General features: G+C 35.7%; 1 long non-coding RNA gene across 1 annotated transcript in view; it reads left to right on the top strand.

The window, feature by feature from the left end:
• The window catches only part of LOC149799732 (uncharacterized), a 61,283-nt gene that overhangs the window by 39,121 nt on the left and 2,161 nt on the right, over positions 1-20,001 (top strand). Inside the window, exons 2-5 of the long non-coding RNA XR_016421213.1 lie at positions 247-286; positions 1,742-1,810; positions 14,701-14,751; positions 15,683-15,748. This is a non-coding gene — a long non-coding RNA (uncharacterized LOC149799732). The remainder of the gene's footprint in view (positions 1-246; positions 287-1,741; positions 1,811-14,700; positions 14,752-15,682; positions 15,749-20,001) is intronic.

Below are 20,001 nucleotides of genomic sequence, written 5' to 3' on the forward strand. Positions count from 1 at the left end.
ATAATTTAATTTTGCATACGATAACACACACCTGCATCCCAGCAATGATTATATTCTTTTCATACATTTTTACATTTCTGACAATGACTCAAAATATAACGAAAACTTATTTATTTTAAGACCATTTTCAGTTGTTTTCGTTCTTTCTAATTAGTTTACTTTTTTCTGGAGGTGGGGTGGGATTCTTGTAAGTTACTCCTTTTCTCCAAGCATATAATAATCCGGCTTGTTTTCGTCTTTTCACAGATAATGTCTGATTCAATTAACCCACGAAGACAAAATATGGGTAAGATGTCAAAAAATCGCTTTTTAATATTCAACAAAATAAGATTTTACCTTTCTTTTATTATGAAGTGAAAACACAAGTGTATATGAAGCAAACAAATTTCATGTCAGAGATATGAATACAAACAAGGAGCTCACTCTTATAGAACGTTTCCTCCATCCAAATGATTTGATTTTACATATAACGTCTACTGAAATGCTAATTTTTATAACATTTGCACTGATTTTTACAACTACTGGTCATAGATCAGAAGAGTTTATCTGATGACCTGTTGTCCGCCGTCTCACGTCCTTCCGTCAGCACAAGTTTCTTATTGTTATTCCTTCTAAACTACTAGGACGATTGCAATCAAACTGTATATAAATATTTATCTTATATTCTAAATGGTCCAAAATGAAAATGCTACTGCCTGGACATCAGCTGTGGCCGTTACAGCTGACATCGTGAAAATTTTATTACCTTTACTCCTCCTGATTTCATGGTCATATCAACTTGTTATGTCTAGTTGGTCCTTTTGCAATATGGCCGACATGGCAACCTTCTGGAAAATATTGCTGCTACCACTACACCTGAAAGTCATCTACATGAGGTTTCCTCCAAACGATTTTATGTAATGTCTAGTTGTCTTAAATAAAATGTGTGCGGATTTGACTCCTTATATATCCACCTAGCGCCAATCTTAAATTTTTCTCTGCTATTCCCGAATGGAAGTTATATCGATATGGGTTTTTAACAGGCTGTCAGGAGAACCTTATATGATGTTTTGTTAGAGATGAACTGGCTTACAATATGGCTATCATAGCAGACATCTTGAGAACCTTCTTATTTCTACTACTCTTAGATTGATGGTCATGTCGACACGGGATTTTCACTAATGATTGGTGATATGTAGTTGGTCCGAATGGGAAATGTTGCCGTCCTGGCATCCACTATGGCTACAGTGACTACTGTCTTGAAAATCTTTCTCAATTGAACACACATCTACCTGGGGATTCCACCAGAGGACTCCTGATGATAAATTGTTGGTCATAAATTAAACTTATGCTGATCAATCGCCTATATATATCCAGTGATGGCATTTTGAAATTTGTCAAATCTTGTTATCAACAGTCCTCCTGAATGGGAGGTCATATTGACATGGGGTTTTCACCAAATACTTACAATGATGTCTAGTTGGCCACAAATAAAAATGATGCCGATCTCGCATCATTTTACCTGCCATAACAGCTAATTTGAGAATCTTGTTATGTTCCAAAAAGAGCATATTTTGAAAACCGTGTTTGGTAGGGCTTTGTTCGAATTATACTTGCTAAAGATGTTAGATTTACCACTGCTGCTGCAGGTGTAACTTACTGTACATAGCAATGCTATAAACAAAATTTTTAAACACTGTAATAGCATGTCATTGCTTTGGAAAGACGAAGAAATTGCTCACATGTTTTACATTATTTGCAGGTGGGGATATGGGGGAGATGCAGAGACAGCTTATTCTCCTGTTGCTTGTTGTACTGATATTTTATCTATGTAAGTAAAGTTCAAATGAAATCTTGCCTTTCAAGCCCTGTAGCAGAAATACTTTTGTATACATGTATGCATTACAGCCTTAGTTACGCTAATATTAGTAACATATTAGGCCAATTGATTGTTTCATGAAAGATTTCTCTTCCAACCAATGGGTAGGCCATCGAAGAGTATCACCAACCACTCCAAGAGTGTTAATTACTAACATGGTTGATATTACCTTTCTTGAGAAAAGCTATCTCGATTAAATGTATAATGTATGTACACACACCCTATTTTTATCAACCCATCACAAAGGATGTACATTTTGGTAGCTACAAAATCGATTAGGAGCACATATTCGTCAGGAGCGGAAGCCTGAGAAAAAAAGACTTTCATGATGAGGCAAGATGGAATTATTTCACGGAATAATTTTCAGATGATAATCATCTAGTTTGTATGGAATGTCACGTGTAGTGTATAATATCTGGCCCAATGTTATTTCAATACCAAAATGAAGATGATTGTCTCACATTAGCAGCTTAAATTACATGCACATTTTTTCTCTTCAAAATCCGTCTTGTATTAAGATGAGAGAAAGATTCATCAAAAGATTTATCCAGTTGTCATCTGTACAAAATCATAACGGTAAATATATTGGCTGTACGTGCTTCTAACAATTCTGCTCAGAGTGAGAAATAATTGTGTCAAGCCTCTATAGTTTCTCACATTAATGGGCAAAAAAGTGACACTGATATGTTGTGTGCTTTGTAGACGGTATCGGAAAGAAGCATTTGGTTCGCTCTTTTCCGTTTCAGTTTTCTTTCCATATAAATCTGAACCACTTCGATGGCCTAAGTGGTTAGAGCATCCGCCTCGGATGCGGGAGTAGTCTCATATTAGGGGTGTTCTAGACACAAATCCATATTTTGAACATGACGACAACATGATTCTTCCCATCTCCATGACCCCCTTAAGTTAGCCTAAACAACTACGAAAACAACTTTGTTGAGGAAACAAAAACTATTTCATAAGCAATTACCAACACGAGGCCATGTTACTGAATCTTCGTCTTCGTCAAACAAAATAGGGTTTGATCTAGAAACACCCCTTATAAAAGACTACTTATATATTTCCCACACAATTGCTAGAGAATATTATATGATATTTCACACGAAATTGCTCGAGACTTCTCGAGATATTTTTAAAGTTTTGCAATAATATAACTGTCATCGGCATGACAGAACAAGTAAAATTTAATTTTTCCGCTTGTAAGAGAATCGGGTTCTAATATTTTGGTAAAGTTTCCATGATAAACTATTCTCTTATTAACGTAACATATGTCATATTTGTGTATTTGTTTAGCAATATTGGATTATAAAGATTATCAACAGTTTTAACAAGTTATTTTGTGATCAAAGCAAGTTTATCAAAATATTCTGAATGGTCATTGCAAACAAGATACAACTTTATCTTGTTTCTGTTTTTGAAGTACGTGCTATACTTCTCTTTTCCATGTATAATCGTCATATGAACGAGAATTTTCTTCATCTTTAACGTTGTATCTTCTATCGTAATATCTTCCATTGTATTTCATATCTCTCACAAAATTTACCGAATACTGTTTTTCATATTTTACAACTGGTTTGGTATAATATCAACAATAAAATCGTCTTTGACTCGTAGTTCCTGTATCGGATCTAGCATAATAAACTTTTCACCTCTGAGATAAGCTAGAAGTTGATTCAATATTTTATTATAAGTCGCTATTGCTATCTTACAAGACGTGTTGTTGTTCTCATAGTTTGGTTCTATTTTTTTTGTTGATCGCTGATAACGCAATACTCGCTCCACATGCTATCAGCAAAAATGGATTTGCTGTTCATCCTGCTAATGCTATTCCTGCTGTTGTTAGCACAGTCGGGCTATAGTTTAATACGCTTATGATTCTGTTGCATATTTTCTGGCGCGTCTGATACAATATAGTTTTTTTTATGATAGTACCTGTGGTACTGAATCAGCTCGTTGTTGTCGTTGTCTGAGAGACTTGATGATATATGGTTGAGGTCGATTATTTCTTTTCTTGTCATTATAAAACATTGTTAACAAACTGGCGCAAAAGTAAACGTTTTCTCAGCAACAGCTTTATTAACCAGATCAGTAATTTTTCTATTAACAGAATCAGCAAGATTTTTTTTTATATTCGTCATATACCTCAGATGATGTTTCGTTATACCTAACATCATCAAAACATTTTCTATGGATCATAGTAAGTGGAGGATCAAAAATCGTTGGTGTTTCGTGACATCATTCACGTTATTTTGGTAAAGAGCTTTTACGTAATTAATATATCCTAATATACCCATTAGAGCTTTTAATTTGATATTATTACGTACCATATGTTGTGCAGCGATTGCATACGCTGTTGCAAAAGACAAAAATCCAAGTTTATTGTCCAAGTTGATGTCATCCGTGGGTAAGTTTAGCTACCAAACAACCAAATCTTTTATATTTTTATATTTTGTTTCTTGTTCTTGTTTCTTACCACCATGAAATTTTGCTTTAATAAGGTCAGATCTGTTTATTTTCATAGAATTTGCCTTGTTAATCTCAAGCAGTGTATTTGTCAAAAGCGACTCAACTAGTAATCGCTGTTCCTCGCGATAGTTTTGATGACAATACTTGCTAATAATATCAAAATCTCGGATAGATTTTTTTTAGCTGTGGGCCTCGCGTGATAGCAACTCTAACAAAACTGTCTTCATTTTCTTGTAGATCAGGTGGTCCGATTGCTAAACTTTCCATTCTAGTGATTTTATTAACTGCTTGAGCTTCTCTAGCGCTTTCAAGGTCTAGCTGATCAACGTCAGCTATTTCTATTTTTGTTTCATGACAATATATGGTGTTGTTAAACGCTTTTGCTACTCTGATCGACGGAGGATCAACATATATGCATAAATTAGATCACATTAAAATGTACTGCATAGCGATCTCTGTTTAACACACTACTTCTACACTTAATTGCAATAACCTATGCTAGGTCGTCGATAGCGTACAACTGAAACAATCTCAAACCCTTGTAAGAACTTTCTGCGTTGACAACACATATCCAAAAGTAAATATACCTGTTAATGGTGTTAGTATCGGCGATAGTAAACTGTTGACTTGCTGTGATATAAACACACGTTGTGCTGTACATAGTTGTCCATGTGGCATTATATGTTTATTCCTCTAATCTCCAGTTCTATATGCGGCCGACACTAGCATGTGATCGTCCTCGTAAATGAAACTTCCAAATTGCAACAGCACCAGGGCACTGAATTGTGATACAAAAATTGCTTGTTTCTCCATATGTTGTCCTCTCGGGACCTCCAGATCTGACGCTGTTAAACGAGAAAGCAAAATCTGGATTATTTCCAGGATATTGCGTTGATTCCGTTGCAACAAAACCCCAACGATTATCTGTCAAATCACCAAGATGTGGAATATAATCATTATAGTGTTTGATGATAGTCTGCTTAGCAATTCTAAAAAATATGGGTTGCTGAATGAGATCAACGAAAAACTAAAACATGGACTTGGTGCTAGCAAACATATATGTGTTATAAGTACACCTGAAGATCTTATTCCTGTTGCCGAGATAGACTCAGATGACCATAAGATTAAAGTGTTTGATGATATTCTGCGGAGCAATGCTGAAATAGACAAGATCAAATCTTACCTTTCATTGTCGAGAAATCGAAGATATAATGCAATTCATCTTGCCTAGGAGTTTTATAACGTTGATCGTTTTATCAGAAGAAATACGGGTTATTTTATATTGTTTAACGGACTGGACAATACTGACATGCAAAACAATATCACGAGAACAACACGGTGATGTTTCAAGAGACAAATTTCTTGAGCTCTATCATGAGGCCGCTCATGAGAATTACAGTTTTCTTATTCAGTAAACTTGCTAGAGATACCAATCATATGTTTCGACGAGGAACTGACATGTCCTTGGACTGTAAAGAAGTACAACATAAATGTGTTATTCACAATAATGTATAAGGCGCTGATAAATATTCTAATGCAATAAGTGGCTACAAGAGCTGCCTTTAAGAAAAATGGCGAGCAAGAACGTGCTGGACAACAAATCGCAGAAGAAACCTCAAGACTCATTAAGCCTATCACCGAGTCTACTTGGCAAACAATCCGGCATCGACAAAGTATCACCGGAAGATGTAGAAAAACTAAAAGAAAAAAGTTTTCGAGTACTACTCGAAGAATGAGAAAAGAAAATTACTGAGGATATTGTTGAGCGAAATGGTGATCCTGTTGCACGACAAGCTGTTTTACAAACAATGAAAGAAAAAGATGTGTTATTTGATAAGCAGTTTAAAGAACAACGAGAAAAACAAAAGATCCTTGAGGAAATAAACAAGGAAAAAATAATAAAAATGATAAAAATACCATCTACAAAAAAAAATTAATCATTCAGCATATTTTGCCTTTAAGGTTAAAAATAAAGATACTAATTTTAAAAATACACGAAGAATAAGATCGTGGACCAAAAATGAATATTCTTTTTTTAAATATTTAAATTATACAAGATAAAAATCAGATGAGGCTAGAAATAATTTGGATTCTCCAACGGAAATTGATGATGCTGAAAAAAGTTATAAAATATTCCGTCAAGGTGATGTTGCTAAGATATATCTGAAATTTTGTTTCATAGACTTTCCAGATCTGAAAAGGGTTTTACAGCTGCACAAATATTTGAGACAATGGCGAAAGAAAAAGAGGATGAGGAATTAAATAAAATGGATAAACACGAGCAGAAGAGTATAGAATATGATAAACAATTTGAATCAGATTTTGAATTTGAAGCTGTGGAAGAAACATCAGGTCGTGTATTAAAGATTTTTAATTCGGCAGCTGGTGTTATTGATTAACTGATGTTGCTAATCTCATCGAAGTAAGCTGGAAACACTAGCAACGAAATAGACAATGAAATAGTTGAACTACTTGAACATCTAAGATCAAACTGATCTTTAACGACTGACCAGTATCATGTGTTACACAGCGATCTGATTCGCTAACACAAAATATTTGTTATCTTTTTATTGTCGAATAACAAATATAAATGTCGTTGATGACACTGTTACTCGACTCATCTCAGGCAAAATCGAACAGCGCAAACTTTTCAGTGTTCTATAATCCTGTTTTTGAACTTGATCCTAGGTCCCCAAATCATTACGAGATCGGATTAGTATCTGCTATTGTCCAGCACTATATGGCAAATGTTAAAAATAATGTCAACTATGATTTTACGTTCGGGTTGAAAACCAATAGTGTCATCGAGTGGAAATCTGTTAAGATATCACAAGGTGCCTAAAAAGTAAAAGATATCAACAAAACAATAAAATATCGTATAACCGCTGTCAGTTGTGGTATATCATCTGATAATTTCGAGGTCATTTCGAACTACAACGCATTGCTAGCAAGACCAACACTAAAAAGCAAATTGTGTATCGATATTAGTAGCCAGTACACAATCGGATAATAGCTCGGATTCAATAAACATCAATGCGGATCTAACACATCTGCAACAGTATCATACGACAGCGGGTCAGCCGTCAACATCACAGGTGTAAATACAATCCTGATAAACTGATCAATTGCACTGAGTCATACACGGCACGAGGTAGGAAAGGACAGACGAGTTATTCGTTAATGCAAATCAATCTGAGACAGATAATTTACTAACCTATTTATGTTGAATATTAAATGTCATTGAGACAGATAATTTACTAACCTATTTATGTTGAATATTAAATGTCATCTATCACGATGATACTTACTTATCAATCAGGTCGTCAGATTGACCGTAACAACGAAATTGTGACTTACTATCTTCATCTGCGTGTCGGTTAACCGATCGTGGTTAGCTAGTTCTGAGTAAAAGTCAATTTGTTTCAGACAATTTGTATAACAAGATGAAACAACGAAATAATTACCACAAAAGATCGTAGGTGGAATTTTTGGAAATATCTTTTCGAAGATAATAGAAAATATATCTGGGATAGCTCACAAAGTAGCTCTAATCTCGTTAGGCGCCAAACGTTTTTATAACAGGAGCCGCATATTCAGCAGAACAGCTGTCGGACAAAAGATCGCTGATACACTCAAAGGTGGAGTGCCAAGTGGATCGGTTATAAAAACTTGTTATTTCTGAAATAGTTCCATCATCAGAAACAGCACGTGCGATGATAAAAACAACAAAATAATTGTTGCCTCCTGCCGGATAAAATATTATTAGAAAGTTAATAACACGAGCTAGACCAAAACCTGATGATAGTGCGTTTTAGATGGGTGTAAAATGATCAAGCTTTTGTCTGAAGATTACAATAAAAATGTCTATAAAATTATCTTGAGCTTGCTGATGAGATAACCTTAGACGACTCTACAATGGAGTTTGAGTACATTGAATATCTTGATAAAAACTCTAATAAGCCTAACAAGATGTGCATCAGAACATTTAATACACAAGATGAAGATCTGTTTTAAATTCCTTATCTGTTTTACATTCCTTATAAAGCTGTACTTGATGTTCAAGGTGGTATAAGAACAGCTGATAATTGTGAGGTTGGCGTCCATGCACAAGTCGCACTTGTTAATAACGAATGGCGCTTGTTTAAAAGCGAACGATATCAACTTGCTAATCAAACAGTTGAAGATATTTCTATCCACTTACCAGTTGCAAGTACTAATCTTAACGTGGTGTCATTCAGTGATGATTACTCGAGATCTATTTCAACAAACGTGATGCGATACAAAGATACTGGAAGTGGAAATGCAGTTTCAAACGAATTTGCTCATTTTAATGCACTTGATGCTGGAGCTGATGATGCTACAAGAGAAGTTATAGTAAGAAATTTTCTTAGAGCAAACGCTGATACAATTTGAGTTGAAGTACCAGCTCCAGTTGGTGCATATGCAGGTTTAAATACAGCTGCAGTAAGAAATTCTATTATAAATCTATGTAATGTTCTTGAAATTACTCCATCTGCACCAGGAGCTCAAAATTAGAACATTCAACGAAGGTTAAGCTGAACAAAAAGCGTTTTCTAACGGAACAAGAAAAATCACGATGATGTTACCGCTGAGCACAATATTTGGGTTTTGCCGCAACTATAACAAAGTATTTCGTGGAATAAAACATACGCTTACACTTAACCGAGCAGGTCAAAGAGATTGTCTAATGAGAACTGTTGCTGCTGCTGCTGCTGCGGGTGATTCTGATAATAATTTTCAGTTTGTGATTTCACGACTTGCGTTATGGATCCCACGAGTTGTTGTGTCGGTCTCAAAACTAGTAGAACTTGAAATAATGTTAGCCGCTTACGGCAGAAAAATATATTTCGAACAGCATAAAGTTTATCAAACAGCTGTACCAAATTATGATAATGCATGGCAAACGACAACAGTGCCTAGCGGACAGTTACCGAGACATATATTTGTTGTATTTCAACGACAAGAACAACGTAATAATCAGCTACAAAATAGCTCTGTTTTGATAACGCTGACGTCAGATAAATATTTGTCAGAATAAACTCTAAGCAATAACCTGAATGAGCGATATAAAGCAATTTTAAAGATGATGCTAACAAAAATATTTTTCGTGTTTATATGTATCTGATGAAGGCGATGAAAAAATACCAAGACGCTGTTACTGGATCTCATAACGATACCGGTAAGGAAGAAAAGAGTGTTGCTGTGGAACGCGTTAATCGTACGATGAAAGAGATTTACAAATATCTTACATCAAAAAACACTAACATATATGTTGGTGATCTGTCAGCTATGATATCAGATTATATCATAAGGTTCAAAATCTTTACAAAAATAAAATCAAATTTTATATTCTTTAGACGACCATAAACTTCAAGTTGTCCAATACGCATAAATGGCTTTAGTATATTCCAAAATATTTGATGCTCTGTGACAGTAAAATCAATTTTTTTTTATCTCTTTGCCAAGATGATATTTGACATTATATATTGATTGCGCTGCAATTTAAGCTTGTTCGAGTTGACGTATAATACCTGGTTAATCGGCAAGTTGATCATCATGTACAGGAAACAGATACGTTTCTAGATGGATCTCTGTGTGCTTTGCTATCCGGTGAAAATTACCCTTATTAATCAGTGGACCACTAGCGGTCTGATGTATACTTTGTGTCGTATGATCAAGATCATCTCGAAGATCAGACAATCGTTGAAACATGCCATATTTTATCATCGACATTATTCACAAAACTTTTACCTAATAGACCTAATTTTAAAAAATGCCAGACGAAATAAGGAGTATTGTCAGAGCTAAAATATTGAAAATGAGCCTTTTGTTTGACGCGGTTAAAGTCTTCATGAGCAATAACAAAACGAAACAAAATTATGTTAATTTTATCGTTCGATATTACCCTTACTCGTCCTTTGAGGTACTGTTAACATATTTCTAGGTACTGGAACTTGAAAAAGATATATATATATATATATATATATATATATATATATATATATATATATATATATATATATATATATATATATATATATATATATATATATATATATATATATATATATATATATTTGTCAGATATGACAGGGAAACTGCCAAGAAATGGGCTCACTGCTGCTTGACAAGAGAAAATCATAGGGACATTATAAAGATTGATCTGTGATCAGCAATTTTATGTTAAATAGTTGAATAATATGGATCAGTTTGTTAATCGAGCTAATGTTGTAAACACATATGAACTTCAAGAGGTTACAAGAAACATGTTGCGCGGTGCTGTTAACGCGATGGCCCACTTCGATGTAGAAGGATAAAAGAATAATCTTATTTCCTTAACAACTTCGAAGTCGATCGCATGTTGAAATATGGTAAGATTTGGCTAGAGTACGACAGAAAAGCTCTAAACAAACATGTCAACTGCTGTTTGACCAAAAGCGATGTTGCTGCTTTATTAAACAGTAAATGAATACCGAAAGAAATTTTATCAAAAGTTGTTGTTGAGTATGCGGATTTACGAATACCATCTGCAATATATTTGACTGATTGTGAATGAATATGAAAATATGTTGCAGCTGTTGTTATTGAAGGAAATGAAATTTCTTCTCCTGTTGTAGAGTAAGTTGCTGTAACTGATCTGGGAATTTTAAAGTTTTTAACGTTTCTTGCTGTTTTCTTTAGAGGTAACAAGATTAAGATTTTTAAGACGATTATCAACTTTATTGTTGTTGATATGATCGATAACTAAACCACTTGGGATGAATCCATGAAATACCACATAAACGAAACGATGTGAATAATATATGTTTAGTTTGTGTACATCTAGCCATAACCCATCAAATAACCGGTATTACAGATAATACCAATATGTTTTCTCGTTTGGATATTTCTGACAATACCTCCTTTGCTAGCCTCGTAAAGATCGTATATCAGATGTGTTTTAAATTCATCTCTCAAAGATAAGTTTGCAATGTTTTTGTCGGTTACCTGATCATTGACATAATACACTCGCATTCCAGCTGGAATGTCACCATTGAACAGTGTCCAGATAAGTTCATGTAAATACATTTTTTTATATTCAATATATTCTTCCGCTTTTACAGTTATTCTGTAACCTTCCGATGTTAACACTCCGATCGCATTTTTCGTTTTGAGATTTGTAACGACACCAAGTTCATTGTCGGTAAAGAAGTTATATTTTGGATGACACGATAATATTTCCTGGCATCTTGCAAGACCGTTTACGATGATAGGACGTTGGTATAAATTTGCCTTCATATACTATAAGTTTTTCAAATATGTTCTTGGCAATTTCGTATGCTACTATTAGATAAATATAAAACACAATATTATGTGATGTTGAAACTTGCAGATATAGCAAAATGACGTTTGTTCGTGACAAAATATCAGCCAAAAATAATTGCAACAGCATTTGCCGGATTTGACAACAGCTTTATATATGATAATCAACTTTTACTAACAAATTTCTCATCTACAAATCTATTTCATCTGCTTCAACCAAAAGTAAAATCTGAGTTTGCAAAGCATACGGGTCATAAAATCAGTGTGCAATTTCATGTTTGTTTTTCAAAGATGAGTATATCATTGGATCAGCAATCTGATCAGACGCAACAGCAATTCGAAGAACTTGCTGATCCTTACATTACTTCGCTATAACAACGAGTTTTGATTGGATCCAATTTAATGGCATTGTCAAATGATATATTTCAGGAGGTACAGAAAAAGATTGACGAATATAGAACATCTGGATCAGATTAGAGATTCGACAAAATAACAGAAATTTTCTTTCATACAATAAAATATAATCCATTGCGAGGTAGCTCATATGTCGATCTGCCAACTAAAATAAAAAACTCAAAATGTTCTAGCAATGCCATGAACAACGATAACAAATGTTTGCAATAGGCTTTAGTGTCAGCGTTGTTTCCAGCTTCTGATCACGTCGATCGAGTTAGCAATAACATCAAACACAACGGCGCGTTAAATTTCAGAGGAATAAAATTCCCAGTCTCTGATGCGCAAATAGATAAGTTCGAGAAGCAGAATACCAGCGCGTTATCTGGTTGTATTCACGTGTACGGGGTGGAAGATACGTCGCTAACGATCTATCCGTGAAACTTATCTGATCTAGCTAATAAAAAAACGATAAAAATGTTGTTGTATCAGGGGAATTATGTGTGGATCAAAAATTTTAATGAATTATTGCGCCTACAAAACAACAAGCACAACGAAAAGAAACTCTACAGATGTAAGTCCCAGCCGGTAATAGATCGTCACCTAGAATATTGTTCTAACGTACAACGAATATCTTTGCCCGGTAAAGTTGAAAACATACTGCAGTTCATGAATTACAAACACAAGATGAAAGTGTCTTTTATGACATACTACGATTTCGAGTCTATTCTACTTCCTGTACAAGGAGTAGAAATAATCCTGATAAATCTTCTACAAGAAAAGTACAAGAACATGTTCCTTGTGGGGTAGCATACAAAATTGTATGTGCTGTTGATAAACGTTTATCAAAACCTGTTAAACTTTATCGTGGAGAAAATCCTGCTCAGTGGTTGTTGAAAAATCTGATCTGCGAGGTTGATGCCATCATGATGTTGCTCGGCAGGATAACGAAAACGAAACCGCTTACAATAAAACAAGAAACAGAGTTTGCTTTGGCAAAAATATCTCATATTTGCGATCAGGCGTTTACGACTCACGATCGAGTAAAAGGTCACTGTCATATTACAGGTGAGTATCGCGGTCCAGCTCATGACAAATGCAAACTTAAATATACCGCGCCAGATTTCGTTCCTATTGTCGCACATAATTTCCATGGTTATGACTATCATATTATCGTAGAAGCATTTGGCAACAAAGATATAACTAACCGGTTAAAAATCAATAACAACGATACAATAAAATGCATTCCAAACAATACGGAAAATTATTTGTCTCTGACACTCGGCAAGTTGAGATTTGTTGATAGTCTCCAGTTTATGGCGGCATCGCTAGACGAACTCGTAAAAGGATGAGAAAAGTTTGATAATTTGACTGATCATTTCGGTGCTAAAGGAAATTTACTTACAAGAAAATGTATCTTTCCACAAAATCTTGACGACTGGGATAGATTTATTAAGTTTACCTGACCGGGAAAGTTTTTATTTTCGATTAAATCTTTAAAGTGTCAGCGATGATGACTATGCTTACGCTCAGCAAATTTGGAATGATTTTGACTGTAAAACATTTGGAGATTATCATGACCTGTATCTGATCACATATGTGTTGTTTGCTCGCGGATACATTTGAATATTTCAAAGATGTCAGCACTGATAACTACGGACTCTACCCAGAATGGTTTTACTCAGCACCAGGATAAAGTTGGAACGCATTACTCAAGCACAGTAAGATATAATTAGTGTTGTTAACAGACCCTGACAGTAGTCTTATATAAGGGGTGTTTCTGGATTAAACCCTATTTTGTTTGACGATGGCCACGACTCAATAACATTTCCTCGTGTTGGTAATCGATTATGAAATAATTTGTGTTTCCTCAACAAAGTTGTTTTCGTAGCTGTTTAGACTAACTTGAGGGGGCCATGGAAGGGAAAGAATCATGTTGTCGTCAAATTTAAAGTAGGGTTTTGGGCCAGAACACCCTTTATATAAGACTACTTGCGGGAGGTCGCGGGTATGAACTCCGGCCAGGTCATACAGGAGACATAAATGGTACTAGCAGCTGCCTCGCGTGGCGCTCAGCATTAAGAGGTTAGATGTCGGACTGGTCGGCTAGTTGTCAGGATAATGTGTCTTGGCGGGACATGATGCTACATGTCTGCAGCATGATGCCCTATTGCTAGATGTCGTTATAATCTGCCACACTGATAACATCGTAACGATGTGACTGAAAATTTTTTAAAGAAACGTTAAAAATCCAAATCATGCACACATAAATCACGCCTTATAAATTCCAGCATTAATTTTGCTGCAAAAACATTCTTTAATTCACCACTGCTACACCAGACTTTCTAGACAATTAAATTCCAAACTATCAGATCCTCAAGGTGACTATTCTACCTCTAAAGAAACTCCTACTCCCTCCATAGCCCCGAGAAAAACAATACAGTTCGCGCTGTTGTTATTTCATTCATAATTTCAATAATCTCCATATACGTTTCTTTAATTTTTTTTGGAGCTAGGAACAGCAGAGTATAATGGATTAGCATTTACTTTGCCCAGGATTGCTTTCTTTATTTACAACAATTCACAGTGGTAATTTTAAATATTGAAATGGGCTTGAATGGATAATTTTTAACCATAGGAATATTAATTTTCTTCTGCAGATGGCTGGAGATTTCAGCTTTCAGAAAGAGGATTGCCTGTGTGTGAGGAAGGTAAGTTCTTAGTAATTAAAAGTGAATGTGCTTCATTTTAGTTGAAATTTATCAAAGCTAACGCAGAAGTATGTGTGTAAGAGAGAGAGAGAGAGAGAGAGAGAGAGAATATACAATGTACACCTCTGCGGTACTATTTGATGTAATATAACAGTTTTGTAGCTTTTTCTGTCATAGTAGCATCAGACAAACTTAAAAACGACATGCGGAAAAACTATGATGCTTGATTTATAGACAGAGATGATGTTCTATAAGACACTTAAACTTGAAGAGAAAATACCGGAATGACTGAAAAATTGTAATACATTTATATTATTTACATCATAGAAAAAAAGAAACTTTATCACAAATCACCAAACTTTTCATTGTTTGAATAACTCTCTGGCGCGTAATGTACTTTAAATCATTTTTTCGGCATATGATCTATAAATAGATTGAAAGTAAAAATGCCCTAGGTTGGACATTGTTAAATAAATTTAAGAAAAAAAAACTTAAGTACATTTCTTAGCTATGTAGGATACTAAACAGTTTTAAATACTATGTTCAATATATACAGAATTCATGGCATCACGTTACTCATCATTGATGAACTAGTTTAGTAGCCACGTAGTACGTTCGCCCACTTATATATATCGTATAAGACAAAATAGACAGAAAGTGTAAATGACCTAAAGTGGACATTGATAAAAGAAACAAATCATTTCATATGAAAAATTAAGATTCTCTTTATTCAACAAGGTCGTGATGTGCTGAGTGTTTCTGAAAAAAATAATTTGTAAACTAAATATGATCACAATGTTCTGTCTTCATTGTTGTCACACACACACACACACACACACACACACACACACAGTGTATAATATTACATATAACAATGTAAGTTTAGCTTCCGGATGCAGGGCTAATCTATTTTTTTATAATCTGTATACAGGTGGAGGCGGTGACAATCAAGAGGCACTTGTGATAATTGAGCTGGTGATACTTCTTCTTCTTCTTAGTAAGTAATGTTATCTTATGGTCAATATACTGATTTTAACATGTGTCACATTTTGGAAACCATTTTTTTTTCTTGCATTTCCTTTGTAACAAGATAACCTGGTTGGATTTTGGATTTACAATAGAACACGTTTGATGGTGATATAAATACAATGTTTAATGTTGAATGACTTGAATGGGAAGAAAATTATGTTTAATATGTGTGTATAAGATCAAAATAGTGGAAAAATTAACATAATCAGCAAGAACCTAATAATGCAAAAAATGAAAATACAAATAAACGACGTTACATTGGACAAGGACAAAGGTTAATGATCCACAGTAATTTCACACGACGAAAAGAATGATGTGTTTTACTCAAATAGTAAAGATAAATTCACTGAAATAGTGACAAATGTGGTATTTTTCTCAAAAAGCAAAATGATGTAAACAAAGAGACAGATATCATACGAAATATCTTTACAATCTCAAAACACTGGGTATTACAAACCCCAAAATAAAATAGTGCATGTATGGAGTTACACTTGGCTTCCGGTCACACTGGTCAATCAAGCAGTCAGTATTCCAGGTAGACGACCATTCAGTTCCTTGGTCAATCAAGCAATCAGCGCCCACCAATCGGTCAGCAACGCCCGATCACCTGCTACTCGACTACCAACTGTTCACTCATCTCTATGGCTGCCATGATTCAGCTTTATAGCTGCATTGGTCAACTTCTCTGGTTAGCTGTACCACGTCGACTCCGATCAGCTCTACAGCTGCGACTCTGATCAGCTGAAAAAACATCTGACACCGTGTACTATGTATGACATGGGCATATACGATAAAACGTAATGACGTTATATACTGTAAGCTATACAGATCACATTATCGGCACAATAATTGCAAAACAATAAACAGGTTCAGAAGTGGACCTACCAGTGCCCGATAAAAATCCGACGGTATTAAACGTTTCTTAAAAATGCAACTTTATATTGCTAATATAAATCTCTTACTATGTCACAAACAAGAATAAAAAATAGTTCCATTATGCTACGTAAGCCGAAGATACATAGAAAATACACAAACAATAACGTTGTAGTAAAATAGTTATAACTTATATACAAGAAATTAATAAATAACTCACATACCTCTACAGCTGAAGATGTGCAAGTCCTTAAGTAGACCGTTCACTGACAAGACGTACCGAAATGTGAAGATTTAGTCTTACGGTGAGGCATTCATGCACAGAGGATGCATTCATATACCTAATTCAAATCCCTATTAATTCGTCAACCTTTGTGTCAACTATCCAAGAAATACCTCTACGCATTGCATTATTCAATGCCCAGTCAGTAGGACCACCGGAAAAGCGCACAGAAATAGTAAATTTTATCAACGAACAAAATGTCGAATATTTTCCCTGACAGAAACATGGCTAAAACATCAGACGATGAACCCAAGTGTGCGGATCTAACACCCACTGGTTAATCCATCAAGTCGTTCCCCAGTAATTCTCGCGGAGGTGGAATTGCTGTCATCACAAAGAACTCCGTGATCAAAACGTCTTAACTACACCACAACATTCAATTTCGACCACACATCGTTTGAACTAGCCCAAACCACACTCACACTGGAGGAAAGGTCAGTCCATTTTTTCTGTCTCTACCGCCCTCCTCCTATAAAACATAAAAACAAGCTGGCTGACTCTTTTTTTGGAGCAGTTTCCGAATCTCCTGGACTATGGAAATTCGATAGGTGGCAACCTGATTATTCTTGGAGATTTCAACTTTTACTGACTGTCCCGGAAACTCAAATACATCAAATCTCATAGATTCCATTAATGTTTTCAACCTCAAATAGTCAGTTAACCAACCCACCCATAAATATGGTCACATTTTAGACTGGATTCTTCATAGACCTGATGATAACATTCTACGGTCCTCCCTGGTATCCCTTGACCTTGCATCAGATCACCTCTGCATTATATGCCATCTTGACGTATCAGTCCCTAACCCTCCACCTTTATCTGCTACTAAGAGAAACCTCCACATGATAAACAGAACCAAACTAATGCACGACATCCAAGCTAACCTAACAACTTGCCTACCTCCTACCACAGAAAATTCGATAACTCTCTGCGTTCATTGCTTGACAAACATGCCCCAGCTACCAAGTGCAGAGTATCAATTCAAAAGTGTTCTCCATGGTATAGCAGTGTTAGGGAGCAGCTTCACACTGCTAAAAGAGACCGCCGTAAAGCTGAGAGGCTCTGGCTTTCCACCAGACTCACTATTCATAAGCAAATCTATGAAGTCGCTAAGAAGAATGTCACAAATATAGTCCATGCAGCGAAATGAGCCCACTACACTACTAAGATCATGGAAAGTTCCAGCTGCAAAAAGCTCTTCTAGATTATTAACAAGCTAATATCAAGGAACAAATCAACACCACTTCCAACTTCCTTCTCTCCAGTCGTCCTTCCGGACATGTTTGCAAATTTCTTCCGTGACAAAGTACAAACCATTAGAGATAAGCTTGACACCACAATTTCAATTGACTCGTCGTCACCATACAGCTGGGATACAGAATTTGAGCGGCAACCATGAGCAGCATTTGAACCTGTCTCTATGGATTTTGTACGTACAATCCTGATGAAGAGTGTACCAAAGTCATGTGAACTGGATCCAATTTCAACGTCACTGCTACTTGAGTGCTTAGATCCAGTATTGCCTTCACTAACTGATGTTGTTAATACCTCTCTCTCGTCCGGGGAGATCCCATCATTTTTCAAAACTGCCATTGTAAAGCCTCTGCTGAAGAAACCAACACTAGACCGTAACGATTTAAAGAAATACCGCCCAGTTTCTAATCTCCCATTCATATCAAAAATCTTAGAAAAGGTTGATCTATCCCAGCTTGTATCTCATCTAAATTCAAACAGTCTTTTTAGCAATGTACAATCTGCATATCGCCCTTACCACGGTACTGAAACTACTCTTCTAAAAGTATTGAATGACATTATCTCTGCATTGGATAGCTGAAAGATTACAGTCCTCACCCTCCTTGATTTGTCTGTAGCATTTGACACAATAGACCATGATATATTACTTCACCGTCTCCAGCATGTATTTGGCATTCAAGATACAACCTTACTGTGGTTCAAGTCCTACTGGGTCAACAGGACACAAATTGTATCTGCAAATGGAATACACTCCAGCCCAGTTGATCTATGTTGTGGTGTACCACAGGGGTCTGTTGTTGGATCTGTTCTCTTCATTCTGTACACTCAGTCGCTCTCAAGTGTCATAGATCATCACCCAGTGTCTCACCAAATTGTACGCTGATGACACCCAAATATACAAATCTAGCCACCCAACTGAAGTTGATGCTACCATCCAAGGTGTAGACAGGTGCATTTCTGATGTGAAATCATGGATGACATGTAACAAGCTGCAGATGAGTGTTGATGAACCTGAGACCATTCTGATCACAACACAAAGACTTTCTCATTCACATCCTCAACCTCAAACAATAAATATCAGCAACGCCAACATTAAATTCACACAATCAGTACGAAACCTAGGTGTTACTCTGGACAGTACTCTCACATTGCACCAACATGTCATGAACATATGCAAGGCTGCATATCTTGAGCTGAGACGCATCAGCTCAATTCGCAAATATCTTTCAGTTGATGCCACTAAAACACTTGTGTGTTCATTAGTACTTTCAAGACTGGACTATTGTAACTCAGTTCTGTCTGGTTCATCTCAATATCTACTCCAGAAACTTCGACAAGTTCAAAGCACAGCTGCTCGGATCATGCTTAGAGTAACACGATCATAGCACACCTCCCCGCTGCTCTGTACCCTACACTGGCTATTCATTTGATCCAGAATCAAACACAAAATTTGTTCTATGTGCTACGTTTCACTGTCGGACTCTAGTCCAACATACCTATCCGACCTCACCCATGTGTACACACCAGCAAGATACTTACGCTCCTCCTCTGTCAATCGTATACTCATTATTCCGAGTATGAAAACAAAGTCATATGGACAGCGCTGTTTTGCAAACCAAGGCCCAGCAACGTGGAATGAATTGCCCACTGAACCGTGACACAAAGACACAGTTATCACATTCAAGCTGGCTCTCAAAACTCACTTATTTCGACTGCAAGAACATACTTAAAGATCTCATAATGTTTCCTACCTGAAATATTCTCATCATGTTTTTTATTTTTAATGGTTTTTTTTAAAATTTCATGGTGTT

This window comes from Sinohyriopsis cumingii, chromosome 5 (genome assembly GCF_028554795.1).
Source record: "Sinohyriopsis cumingii isolate HCF-2022 chromosome 5, ASM2855479v2, whole genome shotgun sequence".
Classification (NCBI taxonomy): Eukaryota; Metazoa; Mollusca; class Bivalvia; order Unionida; family Unionidae; genus Sinohyriopsis; species Sinohyriopsis cumingii.